Source organism: Pyrus communis, chromosome 10 (genome assembly GCF_041283825.1).
Source record: "Pyrus communis isolate YQ-2024b chromosome 10, ASM4128382v1, whole genome shotgun sequence".
Classification (NCBI taxonomy): Eukaryota; Viridiplantae; Streptophyta; class Magnoliopsida; order Rosales; family Rosaceae; genus Pyrus; species Pyrus communis.
In genome coordinates this window covers 24,375,786-24,392,510 of record NC_142574.1, presented here as the reverse complement: position 1 = coordinate 24,392,510, position 16,725 = coordinate 24,375,786, and the positions used below count along the sequence as shown (strand labels likewise).

Sequence of the window (16,725 nt, the reverse complement as noted above, 5' to 3'; positions counted from 1 at the left end):
TGTTTTACAAAATATTATATTATATGTAAATATATATATATATATATATATATATATATAATATCGTTGTTCAAAACAAAAAAAAAAATATATATATATATATATATTAAAAATTTTAGCTTACCTCATGCCTAAGTTTTCCCTTAGGTGGAGATATCTATGAAACGCCTCACCCATGCATTTTCAGAGGGAGTGTTAGGGGTGTGCAAAAGGTGCGGTGGCATAGGGCTCCAAATTTTTGAGGGTACTTTCTGAATAAAACCTTGTCTACGATTAAAAACTAATTCTAATAATTGGCATTTGATTGTAATTTTTTAATATTACATAGGTTGTAATAATTATTGAGTTTTTTGTTTGTGGGTTATATATTGATTTCCATAAATAATAAAAATGTTATTCATCATTGATAGTTATTATTAGGGTAAATTACATAGAACTACCTCAATTATTGGGTCATTAACAGTTTCATACATCGTCTTTAAAAAGTTTCAATGTCATACCTATCTACGAATTTGTTACAATTTCATACCTTCCGTAAGTTGTCTGTTAATTCTTCCGTTAAATGCTGACATGGCTTGATGCGGGACCCAAGCCACTTCAACATATTAAAAAAATAGTTAAATATTAACTAAATATTAAAAAAATTAAAAAAACAAACTACAAAATTCCAAACCCAAACCCATATCCCCTCCCCCCCTGGAAACTCCCCATCCCCTTCCCATCTTCCTCATTGACCCAGATCCATCAACTACCTCTTCAAGGAACAGCGCCTCTTCTTCATCCTCATCGGCATTCTCATCGGCACCACCTTCTTCATCCTCATCGGCATTCTCATCGGCACCACCTTCTTCATCCTCCAGCCCACCTTCTCCCGCCTCGGCCCCTCCGGTCCCAACTATGCCGCCAACTCCGTCTCCAGAACCATCTCACCGTCCACGACCTTGTCTCCAAGCCCACCCATGCCAAGGTGGGTCGCGTCCCTATTGTGCTCAGCTAGTAAAGGCTGCAAATCATCATCACCATCGGAGTTGGGTTCATTGAGTCCCACCTCGTTGACAAACTCATTGACAGAGGCAATGGGAACCCTCTTATTGTTTTTTTTATTTTATTTTATTTTTAATTTTTTAAGTTTTGAATGGGAGGGGAGGTGAAGATAATGGAGGAAAGAGAGGTGGTTGGGAGCCTTGGAAGGGAGAAGAGGGGTGGGGGGTTGCAGGGGAGGTGGGGGTGGGGTTCTGGGTTTGGAAGAAAGGTTTTGGGGGACGAAGGGGATCGATAGGGAAGATGGGAAAGGGATGGGTTTTCCCTGGGGGAGGGAATTTGGGTTTGGTTTGGTGTTTTTTTATTTATTTATTTTAATTTTAATTTTAATATTTAGTTAATATTTAATTAATTTTTTATAATATTATAATATTTTTTAATAGAAAGTAGGCCCTGCCTCAAGCCACCTCAACATTTAACAGAGGAATTGACAGACAACTGATGGAAAGTATGACATTGCAACAAATTCGAAGATAAGGTAATGACATTGAAACTTTTTAAAGACGAGGTATGAAACTGTTAATGACCCAATAATTGAGGTAGTTCTGTGTAATTTACCCTTATTATTAAGTTCCTATAACAAGAAAAGTTATATATTATCATATATTTTTCATATTATACGTGAATTTCTCCATATGTTATATGCATATTACGTACATATTTATGTTTAGATATTATAGTTACGTACCAATACATTTGTACTTGTCACATCCCGACTCGGGCTCCACTACATCCAGGGCTCGACTCCGCCGTAGCACGATATTGTCCGTTTTGGGTCCTGACCACAGCCTCACGATTTTGTTTCTAGAAACTCACATGAGAACTTTCCAGTGGGTCACCCATCTTGGGATTGCCCTTGCACGAACTTGCTTAACTTTGGAGTTTCGATGGAACTCGAAGCCAGTGAGCTCTCAAAAGGCCTTGTGCTATATAGAGGTGGGCATGTACATATAAGGCATAGAGGATCCACTCCCTTGGGCGATGTGGGATCTAACAATACCGATACATTCGTACCGAAAGTTATGTACTGATACATTCGTACCGAAACTTACGAATTGATACTTTTGTACCTATGAGGAAGCTAAGGTACCTAAAGTTATGTATCGATACCTTCGTACCGAAACTTATGTACTGATACTTCCGTACTTATGAATAAAATAAGGTACCCAAAGTTATGTATAAATTGTTTTTGTTTTGTTGTTGAATTTTTTTAATAATAAGAATTTGAATTTTGAATAAATTTTTATCTATTAATATGATTGGAGCACAATAAAAAAAAAAATAAATAAATAAAAAAAAAAAATAAAAAAACATTAATTATGGATGGGTAAAGAATTTGGAATGGTAAGTTTAAAAATAATATGGTAAGTTTTAAAAATGAGGACTTATATTAGATTTTGAAAACCATTCAGGTTAAAATCTAAAAACAATCTTATTGAAGCTCTAAAATCTAAAAGCCCCTAAATATGGTAAGTTTTAAAAATGGGGACTTATATTAGATTTTAACTTTAATCCTTCAAGAAGATTGAAAATTAAAATAAACCTAGTGTTAGATTACATATTGATTATAGTCCCTTGATGTGTCCTTAATTCAAAATAATTAATGTGCATTTTATTTAATGTCTCTCATTAAATATTTAAATTTATTAATATACAAATTTTAATTTATTTTTTGACCAAAAAAAAGTTTTTTTTTAATTTATTAATTTTATTTAACATTCTTCAAACTTGAAAGACTCAATTAATGTTTGAAAGACTCAATTAATGTACCTAAATGTTAGTACTGAAATGTATGTACTAAAATATATGCACTGATGTCACATCTCGACCCGGGCTCCATCACATCCCGAGCTCAACTCCGCCGTAACACGATATTGTCCGCTTTGGGCCCCGACCACACCCTCACAGTTTTGTTTCTGGGAACTCACACGAAAACTTCCCAGAGGATCACCTATCCTGGGATTGCTCTCGTGCGAACTCGCTTAACTTCAGAGTTCCGATGAACTTCGAAGCCAGTGAGCTCCCAAAAGGCCTCATGCTATAAGAGGTGGGCATGTACATATAAGGCATAGAGGATCCACTCCCATAGGCGATGTGGGATCTAAGGCGATGTGGGATCTAACAATTCATCCCCCTTAGGAGCTCGACGTTCTCGTCAGCACACTTCCAGGTAAGGATTGGCTCTGATACCAAATTGTTATATCGCGACCTGAGCTCCACCACATCCTGGGCTCGACTCTTCCGTAGCATAATATTCTCCACTTTGGACCCCACCCACGCCCTCACGGTTTTGTTTCTAGGAATTCACATAAAAACTTCTCAGTGGGTTACCCATCCTGGGATTGCCCTCGCACGAACTTGCTTAACTTCAGAGATTCAATGAACTCCGAAGCAAGTGAGCTCCCAAAATGCCTCGTGCTATAAGAGGTGGGTATGTACATATAAGGCATAGAGGATCCACTTCCCTGGGCGATGTGGGATCTAACAACTGAAATGTATTATATTAAATTAATGTACCTAGATGTGTGTACCGAAATGTATGTACTAAAAGGTATTATATTGAATTAATTTACCTAAATGTTTGTATCGAAATATATGTACCGAAATGTATGTACCTAAATGTAAGCGCCGAAATGTATTATAATGAATTTAATGTACCTAAATAAAGAAGACAAAGTACATCAAAATATATTGTATAACAAAAATTAGTTTATCTAAATGTTTACAACAAAATATATTACGATAAATGAAATGAAAATTATAATTATAATGAAATAAAATTAATACACTAAAATGTATCAATAAACTAAAATTATATTTTGATCTTCATCATGATTTTAGTTTAAAAGTCATCTTTGTCAAGAATTAGAATGAAGTTTTCTATTTTCCCTTCACAAGTGTTCTAATAATATTGAGAATGTTGTAAAATCGACGGTGTGTACGCAGTGGAATAAACAAAACACAAAATTTATAAGGTTCCTCTACAGTCAGTGTGACTAGAGTACGTCCTCGAGGTAGTAGTGGTGCTTTCATTTATAATCTAGAATCATAAAAATACAAAGATGACTCTCCCTATTTTCTCTCTATTCCTCCTTTCTTCTCAGCTGTTTGGCTTCTCTCCTCAATCATACCTCTCCTCCTTCTTCACCTCTCATTTATTTTATAAGCAAAGAGAACACTATTCACTTTACAAATTTTCCACAAATGAATAGTGAAAATACTATGCATAAATAGTAACAAACTATTCATGTGGGCCATCCACATATTATTCACAACACCCCTTGGATGGCCACAAGTCTTAGATTAACTCGTTAAAATCTTGATCTGTTTTGGATGCTCCTCCTAATGAGTATCTCCCCCTGATTTCAAATCATTTAGGTTGATCATTGATCATTCTGCTTCAGTCTCTTAGCAAGAAGAGTTGTCGAAAGAGGTGCTTTACTTGTTGTTAACTTTCCACAGACCTGTTCTTGAACTGGTCTGGAAGGTCTTCTAATTTCCTCCAAAAGTTTGAATTTACTTCATTTATTTAGAGCTAAATTTGATTCAAGGGTGGTGAATACTTGATCTTGAATCAGACTTGTGATTTCTTCAAGGACCGTCGAGGCTTGATCTTGAATGAAATTGGACCACGAGGAGCTTCATGTGGCAAGTGATCTTCGGCTCTATCGGGGATGAATCAGCACATGTTTGTTGCGCTTGTTGATTCTCCACGAGCTTTGATGTATCATTTTCAATTGCTTTATTTGTTTCCCTTGCATAAGTGGTATTTCCCTAGTTTTCCCATGCAGGAGTGGAATGCAACATTTGCATTTGAATGGTCCTTTAGAACATCACTTCTCAGCGACTCATCATGCTTAGCAGCTTCAGTGTAAATAGCCAACATCATATCAACAGTTGAAGATATGTACTCGAGAGCAATTCAAGGTAAGCAACCAGGGAAAAGTTTCGTGTAATCAGTTCCAGATCGAGAGCTTGATTCCAAGTAACGACTATTACTCTCTTTCTCATTGTCTTTCAAATAAGAACAAGGACAAAGGAAATGACAAGGAGAAAGCATGATATGAAATACCTTTACTTTCGACCTTGATGATATGAGATACCCTTACTTTCGACCCTGATCATATGTGACTTGTTTTAAAGAGGTATTTTCGGAGAGAAAGAAAACTGAGTATTTCGAGATGCTTTGTTGAAGATGCATTCTCAGAAATGAGGAAAAGTTAGACATTTTACAAGTCTGCCTTGCCATAGAGAATGGAGGTCGACATATACAGGGATTTAAGTAAGTAGTGATGATGTTCCTTTACTATTGTCAACAACTGTTGGGTAATTGAAACAGTAAGATTTACGCGTTTTAACATATGTCAGAGATCTTTGACAAAACCGCATTTGTAATCCGAAAAAGCTGAGATCGCATGTGAGAAATATTGACGAACTTTGATCCAGGAAATCCGGCTTTTGAAATTCGAAGAGCGATGCCTCTTTGATCTTTGAACAAGTGGATTTGCTGCTTCTTCTTTTTATAAAGGCATTAATTGTGCTCAAAATGTATGCTTGAAAAACTGCTGCATGTAGACTTTTCCCCTTCTTGCACTTTTGAGATTTTATCTGACCTCATTTTTTCTTCATCATTTCTGAAAATGACTTGCCCATCTAACCTTTGTTTAGATTTGAGTCTGAAAGGATACATACCAATCGTGTTAGGATAATATATGGTACCCGTCATTCTTATCTTCTAATGGTCCTCTTACAGTTAGAAACTCTGTGATGAGAGATAATACAACCGCTATAGTAGTAGCTAGGAACCTTTTCACTTCAAAGGATAATAGAATCCATTCAAATCGGTCTGATGAGTCAGTTGTTCACGACTCTTTGTCTCTTAATGTTCAGTGTGCTGGCTTCATTTCCGATATGGGTCAACTCTTACTTGCTCAAACTCACCAAGTTGAATCATTAATGACTGAGGTGGTAAGTCTTAAACAAGAGATCAGAGGACTCAAGCATGAGAATAGAGTGTTACACATGCTTACAAATAATTACTAAACGAGCATGAAAAGAAAGCTTGACCAGCTGCTGGAATCCAAAAGTCGGACTCAAAGTGACAATCAGAGGTTCAAGGCTTTATTCTAAGGGCATCTATTGCCTTTGTCATTCGGAGTTTTACCAAGTATTGAGACTCCAAATAATTAACCTCCGGTGCCTTTTTGAGTATTCAACTCATAATCTTCAATCCATATGATTATTATCATAAACATCATGGATAAGATTCATGTTGGCATGTTGTTCAATCTACAGTTCGAGACAAAATTTCTCTCGACACATTATAATCTTTCTTGACTCTTTAGGAGTCCCAATTTAATATCGTCGACTTCTTGTAAGAGATTTTATATGTTGCAACAATATAATAATGATAGTACTCACTAAGGCAATTTATACCATCCATTGATATTGAGTACATAATTTATACTTTACCCTTTTGGGGCTTCATTCAAACAATCTGAATCCTTCAGGGATTGTCTACACTTTATGACACATTTTCCTTTGGAGTTTATACAGAGCAATTTTCTGCCATGTATACTTGAGGGATTTACTTATGAAGATATGATGTGGGCGACTCACAACCCTTCGTATATAATTCTCCATTCATATGAACTCGTTTACAAGAGTATAATTTCAGGTTTCAATTAGTAACCTTGTGTCATATCATGTGAGTGTATTTAACTGTATTACAAATGCCCATATGTAAATTTTTTGGTTCAACGTCTTTTGGTTATTTGTATTGTATTCAAGTGTATAGGTCCATTTTTCCACGTTCTTACAAAATTGTAATGGAATTGCCTTCCTTCATTCTTGGTCAATAATTTTTGTTGACGAAAAAAGAACGGGACTCAATATCAACATAGCTCATTGATGAATTTAGTAACAACTTGTAAAAACCAAAATTACCATTAGTTATCATCAATCTGTGATCCTATATTCTCATGTGCATGCGCATGCATTAAAAATTTTCATTTCTTTGGATATCCTATGCATCTTCAAGGGCATTACATTGCCTCTTCCAGGACAGTCATGGTTTAGAGAATATGGATCATAATCTCTTCTGAAGCGTTATAGAGCTTGGATTTTATTCTCCACTTCCGAGAGTTGAGTCATTGGGACCTATGCATCTATCATGCTTCATGCATAAGACATCAACATTCCCATGTCTGCAGATTGTCCTTTCTGGGATGTGTATCCATGCGGCAACTGTCATGCTTTCGGCATGCAACAGTTATGCTTCGGGAATGCAATAGTTTAGTAGTGCCATATTCTTCTTCTTTCGAAGGACTAAACCTTTTCGAGTCTAAAGGTCTGCCATGCTTCAGGTGTGCAACAGATAAATCATTTATTGCCACATTATCTTGTCCAACAGGGACATCAATTCTTGTAAGCATATTTGCAGCAAGTATATGTGATTTTATCACTTTCGTTGCATCATTCAATTATTCTTAGTATATGTGATTTTATCACTTTCGTTGCATCATTCAATTATTCTTACTTCATTTTCTCATTGATTGCTTCGTGAATCAAAATAAGACAAATTCTCTTCGTTATTCTGGAACTGTCTTTTCTCATCATTCTTGTGGAATGATATTTTCTCAGTGTTCTTCTGGAACGATGTTATTTTCTCCCCTTAACGGCGAGAAAATTGTCATGTCAAAATGACAGTCTGCAAACCATGCAGTAAACATATACCCAGTCAAGGGTTCTAAATATTGAATGATAGATGTTGAATCCAACATAAATTCTCAGTTTGCGTTGATGCCCCATTTTAGTATATTGTGGTAGTGCAATAGGCACATAGATAACACAACCAAAAACTCGTAAATGTGTAATGTTTGGCTAGTAGTCAAACATGAGTTGTACTGACAAGTCTTGATGGTTGGTAATAGGTCTCAACCAAACTAATAATCATCATGTAAAATTTACATGTCCCTATGTAGAAAACTGACAATTTCGTTTTCATGAGTAGAGAGCGGGTAATCAATTTCATCCGCTTAAGAGGCCTATGTGGAGTTAGTCCTGCCATCACCATCTCAGACAACCGAGTATTCATGGGAGTTCTAGAGATCCATTGAAAACGATGCGATCTGAGTTTCCAAATCTGATGAGATTTTTCTGGATCTCTAGAAACTAGTTGTCAGGCATGAGTTTTCTTATCTTATGACGACTACAAGTTGTTGTAAATTTCAATTCTCACTGGAATTCGGTGAGACGCTTCTAGTGCGATGGGAGAGACAGAAAATGGACATGCCTTTTATTCTGTGAGATTTTGGCTGGCAGAGGTGAAAGGTAGGTAATGCTTCACTGGATTTATGGCGTTGTGCTTTCCACTAACATAAAAGCTTCTCGTGCTAATAACGTGTTGTAAAATCGACGGTGTGTGTGCAGTGGAATAAACAAGACACAAAATTTACGAGATTCCTCTACAATCAGTGTGACTGGAGTACGTCCTTGGGACAACAGTGGTGCTTTTATTTATAATCTAGAATCATAAAAATACAAAGATGACTCTCCCTATTATCTCTCTATTCATCCTCTCTTCTCAGCCGTTTGGCTTCTTTCCTCATTCGTATCTCTCCTCCTTCTTCACCTCTCATTTATTTTATAAGCAAAGAGAATGCTATTCACTTTACAAATTTTCCACAAATAAATAGTGAAAATACTGCACATAAATAGTAACAAACCATTCATGTGGGCTATCCACATATTATTTACAACAGATAATGAATTTGGTGATTGCTACAAAAAAGAATAAGAGACAGGATTTAGTGGCTGGGTCGATGAGTGTACAAGGTCAAAAGGGATTTCAAAAAGGCAATCACTTTCCCTATCTTTTTTGACACATCAATCATGTACGTATATATAATATTTAGGAAATATAAATAAAATGAATAAAACAAAATAATGAACTTGAATTTCATCGCACAGGAACTGCAGCCGTCTAAATCTGTGTATATGTGCAGGGTCTTTGTTATGAAATTTAAGTGTGAAGCAAAAGATGGCTTCAGAAATGAAGGTTGAAGTCCTTCACAAAGAAACAATTAAACCATTTCCTCGCGCGTCCACGCGCAGCTGCGGGGCTCATACTGCCAAGATGCTGGCCTATTTCTTGCTTATTATTTATTTTTTTCATCTTGGACGTATGTTTAAGCCTACCATCGGAAGCAAAGATGTTACCGCGCCTAAGGCCAATAACTTTTGGCCATTGGCCAATAGTTGGGGTTGATTATCACCTAAAGCCTTCTAGTAATTGTTGATGAATACAATAAGCTGAATAAAACAAATAATATTGATTTCATCCCACAGGTACTGACTTTTTGTGTTGAATTATATATGGAGGACCTCTGTTATGCAACTCAAGTGTAGAACAAAAGATGGCTTCAGACATCAAGGTTGAAATCCTCCACAAGGAAACAATTAAGCCTTCCTCTCCAACTCCTCACCACCTTAAAACTTGCAGCCTCTCTGGTTATGATCAGCTTACTCCTGAAATTTATGTCCCACTAATTCTCTTCTATCCCAACGGCGGTGATGAGGCCAGTATCGATCACCATGCTTTGTTTGCTGACAGATTCGGCCTTCTAAAAAGATCGTTATCTGAAGCCCTCACTCACTTCTACCCCTTTGCAGGAGAATTCGTATTTAATGTTTCGATCAGCTGCAGTGACCATGGGGCTGGATTGATTGAAGCCCAAGTCAACTGTCCCATATCGAAGATTTTGAACAAACCTGATTTCCAGATCTTAGGACAGTTGATTCCAACTTCAATAGATTCCAAACAAGCAGAGACAGGCCATCTTCTGCTAGTGCAGGTCAGCTCATTTAAATGTGGTGGATTGGCAATTGGGATGAGTATTTCACATAAGGTCGCTGATGCTTCTACACTCAGCGCATTCATCAAAAGCTGGACCGCAATTGCCCTTGGCTCGGCAGGTGCTACTGACCATGCAGTGCCTTCTCCAGAATTTGGCATTGCAGCTACTCTCTTCCCGCCACAAGATATCTTCAATTCACAACAAGTAACCGTGGAATTTCCTCCAGATAAGGGTATAACAAAGAGATTTGTGTTTGATGCCTCAAAGGTTGCTGCGCTCAAGTCCGAAGCTGCCAGTGCCACCGTGCCAAATCCTACGCGAGTTGAAGTAGTTTCAGCGCTCATTTGGAAATGCGCAATGGAAGCTTCAAGATCAAACTTGAGTTTTACAAAACCATCTGTGTGGTCTCAAGTGGTGAACATGAGAAAAAGATCAGGGAAAACCTTGGTGGAAAACATATTGGGGAACTTTTTGTGGTACTTTGCAGCAATGAGTACGGAGAGTGAGGTGGATCTGGAAATCTTGGTTGCAAAATTCAGGAAAGGCATCGAGGAATATAAAGAAAAGTATCCTAACAGTGTTGGTTGTGAGGATGCACTTCAAAGTGTCAAAGAGCATGGGAATATCCTGATAAATGACAGTATAGTGACCTATAGTTGTAGCAGTTGGTGCAGGTTTCCCTTCTATGAAACAAATTTTGGATGGGGGCAGCCATCATGGGTGAGTATTCCTAGTAGTGAATTCAAGAATACGATTATATTGATGGACACAAGTGATGGTTTTGGCGTGGAAGCGTTGTTGACTTTCACAGAAGAAGACATGGCCATAATTGAAAGACATGAAGATCTGCTTGCATATGCTTCTGTGAATCCGCCTGTCATTTAATTAACATCCTCTTGCGGTTCTTAGATGGATGTGATTGTATACGTTTAAATTGTTGTCTCGATGCTTCTACTGTCTCTGCGTTTTCATTACTTTTTGCTCCTTATTGGTTCTGTAGTGTATCTTCAATAAAATTGATATGTTTTCAGCTTTATATTAGAACAATTAATGAATGAAGGAGATATGTTTCACCCTCTGTGTATTTCAATTATTATCTAATACATGAACCGTGATCTTCGAAGATGGCAATGGCATACCAGTTCAGTTGGCTTCAAAAGTATTCACGGCCATAACTAAAAGTAGTCAGGAGCCGCTTGCTTGCAGATGCTTCTCTATATGACTGTAATTAATTAGTATCCTCTTGTCTCTTTCAATTATTGGGGTGATGTCGTTCCCTTTGTGGAGTGGTTAACATTGTGTTGCTTTTAGCCATTGACTTTTCTTAATAAAAGACCGGATTTGTTTTTTAATTATTATGCATACCATAGTAGAGTTTGGCACTACGCGTAGCATCGCTATATGTACAAACATGTCTAGTGCCGTAAACAGTAGCTGAGCGCTCTTGGTAAATACTAAGGAGAGTCTATACATATTTTATGATCAGTTCACAAGTGTTTACATGATCTAGCAAGGCATCAGCTACCTAGATCTAGGTAAGATGGCCACAGAAATCTAGGTAGAAATTATTGAGTGGCAAACAATTAAACCATCCACCTCAACTCCTCATCACTTGAGAAGTCATAAACTCTCTGTTTTTGGTCAGATGGCTATTGTAATTTACACCCCACTCCTCTTCTATTCTATTACCAGTACTACCACTACTACTAGTAAGGTCAGTACTCGCCACCATGCCATGCCGTCGATGAAAGATGGCAGCATCTAATAGAATCATTAGCTAAAACTCTCACTCACTTTTACCCTTTAGCAGGAAAGATTGTGGAAGGTAATTCTATAGTTGAGTGATGGAACTGCATTCAGCAAAGTGTGAATCAGCTGTTGCTTGTTGGATATTTTGGAAAACCCTGGTGGCCAGATATTGTAACGATTCCTTCCAATTGGAATTGAATCCAAAGAAGCAGGCACAGGCTGGTTGCTTTTTGTCCGAGTTAACTTGTTTGAGTGTGGTGGAATGGCAATTGGGTTGAGCATTTCACATAGGATTGCTGATGCATCCACACTACGCACATTCATCAATTGTTGGGCCACAATAGCCCTTGAGTCAAGTGACAGTGATCAGGTACTAAACTTTTTTGGTGCTGCATCTGTTTTTCCACCAATAGGATTTTCAAACTCATCACAACCACCAGCAAGGGAAGTCTTCAAAGAAAAATGCATAACACAAAGGTATGTATTTGATTCCTCACAGATTGCCACTCTCCAATCTGAAGTAGCCAGTTCAGTTGTTCCCAAAGCTACATGCGGGGAAGCGGTTTCAGCACTCATTTGGAAGTTTGCAACCAAAGCATCGAGAGCAAACTTGGGGAAGCAAGGGCCTTCATTTTTTCTGTCAAGATGTGAACTTGCGCAAAAGGGTTGTGCCTCCCTTTCCAGATAACTTGGCTGGGAATGTTTTGGGTTCCTTTACATAAAGGCTGATGAAGAGACTAGTGTGATAAATCCAAAAGACTTGCTTGCTAAATTGAGAGAAAGCATTGAAGGAATGAAAAAAAAAATATGCTGCAAAACTTGTCTGATTCTGATGAGGCATGGCAAGAAATCAAAGATAGGCACAATATGCCAAAAAATAATGACAAAATGGAGATCTATAGCTGCACAAATTGGTTTAGGTTTCCTTTCTACGAAGCCAATTTCGGATGGGGAAAACCGTCATGGGTGAGCGTAACTTGTATTGCAATTAAGAACATAATTGTATTGACGGACAAAAGAAATTGCAGTGGAATTGAAGAATGGGTGACTGTGAGTGAAGAAAGCATGGCCTTATTTGAAAGCAATGTGGAACTGCTTGGATGTGCTTATGTAATTCCAAGTGTGATCAACACCTAGTAGTGACCAAATTAAGAGGCTACTCCTCCATTTCTAATGTGACTTAAAACATAAATTGATAGCTTTTTAAATTGTTAACAGCTTAATTATTTTTCTTACTCGACGGAGAAGTTTTCAATTTGCAAATACTTTTTTGTTTTAAAAAATACACACCAGTTTTTAATCATCGTGCCAAACTCCAACCACTTCGTTTCATTTGTCTTTGTATTACAATTCAAGCTTTTATTGTGGTTACATCATGATAATTTGATTTCTTAATCACAACCTTCTTTTCTATAATTTGATTCCTTGATCACAAACATCTTGTCTCCTTTTGACAACGACTTGATCATAAACTTTATTTGCGGGTTTTGGCATATTCTCTTTTAGTTAATTGAATACTCTACTGTTTTTTTCTACATTCATAAAAGATGATCACGAAAAGAGAAGTGTGAAAATTATTGACATAAACTTTATTAAGTTTTACGTGTGAGTATGTGGTCATATTTTATATATTTTTATCATATATATTTTTTTCGATTTTGTATACCTGGCTAAATCGGATACATGGTCTCTGTTGTCATAAGGTATTTAAAAGATAAAAAAATTCGGATTTAAACTAATTTGTGATGAAGTTAGTTAGAATTTATGTCAAGAATTAAAACTTCCGCCCTTCCTTTATTAGTAAGCCTCACGTGTGAGGCTAAAATAGTAGCCTGCCCCTTACTCATTGGTTTCCGATTTCAAGGGTTTAAATGGGACATTATTGACCAGGTTCAGCAAGTCTGCGCCATCGAATGGTTGGGTGAAGTCCTCCTATGGGAATATGACAACTGATGCGATTCAAGACTTCCATTACAGTCATGAGAAATAACCGTGCTCTTCCAAAGGAGCAGTTCAATCGAAGAATGAGAGCGACTATGGAATGGATGAAATGATCATTTTAGCCTCAAGCGTGAGGCTCACTTGCAAGCTACTAACGGAGGCACGTCAAATTAATTTTGGTCATAAATTCTAACAGACTTTATCATGAGGCTTATATCCGAATGTTTTTACTACTTAGGCTATCTTTCAAATGCCCATGACCACGAGAACCATTTATCCAATTCCACTTGTATATTTGAATAGTTTAAATGCACTAATTATATTGTTTTGATTTTTAGGCATTCGATAATGGTTATAGGAAAAAGGAGAACAAAAAGACGATTTCGAGTGTCTAGAGTAATTCCAATGGAGTCGGAGTCTAATTAATTGCATCAATATACTTGCATTACAATAAGAAGAGACTATATCGATTTTAGAGATCAAATTGACATGAAAATGCTATTCAATTCTTGGAGAAACTTAATTACAAGTTTAATTCTTGGAGATCAAATTGACATGAAAATACTATTCAATTATTGGAGAAACTTGTAAGTGAGAGGAGGTGTGCTAAGCCTTAGAATGAGCTAATAATAATGTGGTTCAAATTAGCATTTAACGAAAATCAAACCTAAGACCTCTTATTTACAAGTGAAGAGAACCTGAGTCTATTAACGTTAGGATATTAGTGGACTTCTAATTGGCCTTTAATACCCTTTAGTGCCGTGGGGTTTTATAAGGAGATATCTTCTCCTTATTAAGGTTAGGGATGATAACGGTTCGGTTTGGTAAGAAAATGACATATCCATCTCCATAACCATGAAAATTAACCATATTCATAACTGCAAATTAACCATCGAGTATTATTCATAACTATACCTACCAGGTAACGGATTTCTCATCCGTTAACGGTTATATCAATATTCGTCAATGAAAAAATATTATTTGTTTACGTATTATAATTTAATAGATACTAATCTCGTCATCAAGTATCCACATCCAAATCATAAAAATAACAATAAATTATGTAAGTGTTCATGATAAGCCAAATATGATAGCAAATTAGTCCCATGAAAAAAAAAAAAGGAAAGGGATGACAAAAGCATATAAAGCAATCAAGAGAAAGACTAAACAAATTATCAATTAACTTCAATACTTGAAAATATATATACACAGTATATTATATATATTATTTTTTTTTGGGGGGGGGGGGGGGTTTCGGGGATGGATATGGATCAGAGACCCTTATAACCATATCTGAAACCGTAACCGAATCATATTCCTAGTTTTTCCCCATAACCAAAAAATAACCGAATTTTCATACCTTTATCCGCTCCATTCGGACGGTTATCCACGACTATTGAGTTTAATGGATTGAATTGTCATCCCTAATTAAGGTCCATCGCTATTAGACAAAAAGTTGTGGCAATGAAGGATAGGAGGGAGAGTGATTTTAGAGTTTTTCTTTTCTAAGGCTATGATGTAGTCTGATCATAATTTTTTTTTTTTTTTTTTTTTTTTTTTTTGCATTGTTCTCCGACAATAGCATCAAAAACTTGTCACGAAAATTAGATCATTAAAATTAACCTCATTTTTTGTCTCAAGTTTTAGTGCTCGCAAGTGTAGTAAATAAGCACAATCATCGTCCCACAAAGATCAAAGAGCTTTACTAACTAAATTGAAACATACTATGATTTAACGAAAAAATATATAAGATTTTGAATAAACTAAAAATTAAATAAAGCTTGAAAATTAAATGCATGGAAACATAGATTAAAAACATAAACAAACGAGACCTAGGGCATCTGAATTCACCACAACCAATTTTACTTCATCTCCTTAATATGTTATGAACAAGTAATTCCCCGCTATAAATGGCCTATTTTCTCTAAATTATTTAATAGCCACGACTTCTACTTGCATCAAAAGCATCCTCTTAGTGGCATCTAGACGAATTTAAACAAGTAAGAATCATTAAGAATCTATTGAAACATTGAAAAATCACATAAACCCTAATTGCATGACATCTACAAATAGAAATTCATGGTATCACTGTAAGAAGCTAAAACTCAAGTTAAACAATACATATGACATCTACTCTTACTTGCATCAAATCAACTTAATCAAGCATCTAAATAAAAATCAAGCGCATTACGAATAACAAAAGATACTCAATAAAAAAGAAAAACTTGATAATAACAAGAGAATTAAATATTCATATTCAGGATATATCGTAGACCTGACATTCGTGTCATGTTTTTCGTTTTTAATAAACAATAAAGAAGTTCATAGAATGAAGGGGATTCTTTATCTTGTTTTACTCGTTCTTATGTTGTGGTTGGCCTTATCCGATCCGAATTTTCTATTCGTTTTATAGGAACACAAGAGTGAGAGGGCAAAATAGATTGAAATGGAGTAAAAAAGCGCTCTGATGAAGCTGATGAAGGTGGAAAGGGAGAGGAAAGCAGAGGTGTTCCGTTAACCTAATCCCTTGAAGCTGCATTGAAATTAAATCTGTATATTTACTTTGAGTGGACCGTCCTATCATGATAAGTAGTAGCACCGAAGCTCATGTTGTCATCAAGTTGAGGACTTCTTGAGGATTCCTTGCAACGGGACAGAGACTAGAGAGTCTTAATGGGTCGTGTCTTTTAACATCCGTTAAAATAAGCGGGTAATATGACCCGACCCGAAATTAACTCATTAATATTATCAGGTAATATGACCCGACCTGTTGCTCGTCAAAGAAATATGTTTTAAACCAATAAATAATGAAAATAAAAAACATAATTTGACCCCAAAAAATGGAAAACATAATACTAAAATTGTCACATAAATATTACTTTAAAATGTGTAAAAAAACAAAAACAAAAAAAAAAGACAAATACTTGTCTTTCAAATATTATATACTCCAAAATAAGAGCCTAATGAAAAAACATTAGTACATTACTATAAAATACCAAATGTTCAAGGATATGCAAAAATGAAAGAGTTGCCCTTCAAGGTTGAGGAACCTTGCACATTTATATATGTTTTCACATTTTTTAGACTTGTACATTAATGATTATGAATTTTATTTATTTTGAACTCCCTTAAAAAT

The 16,725-nt window shown here is 36.1% G+C and overlaps 2 pseudogenes across 1 annotated transcript; both read left to right on the top strand.

Annotated features, from left to right (window-relative positions):
* The first annotated feature begins 8,978 nt into the window (after nt 1-8,978).
* LOC137727492 (cocaine synthase pseudogene) lies at nt 8,979-10,972 on the top strand (annotated as a pseudogene). The gene has a single exon (XR_015951822.1). The product of XR_015951822.1 is annotated as a cocaine synthase pseudogene (transcript).
* A 467-nt stretch (nt 10,973-11,439) lies between these two features.
* LOC137728426 (cocaine synthase-like) lies at nt 11,440-12,785 on the top strand (annotated as a pseudogene).
* Nucleotides 12,786-16,725: the final 3,940 nt, after the last annotated feature.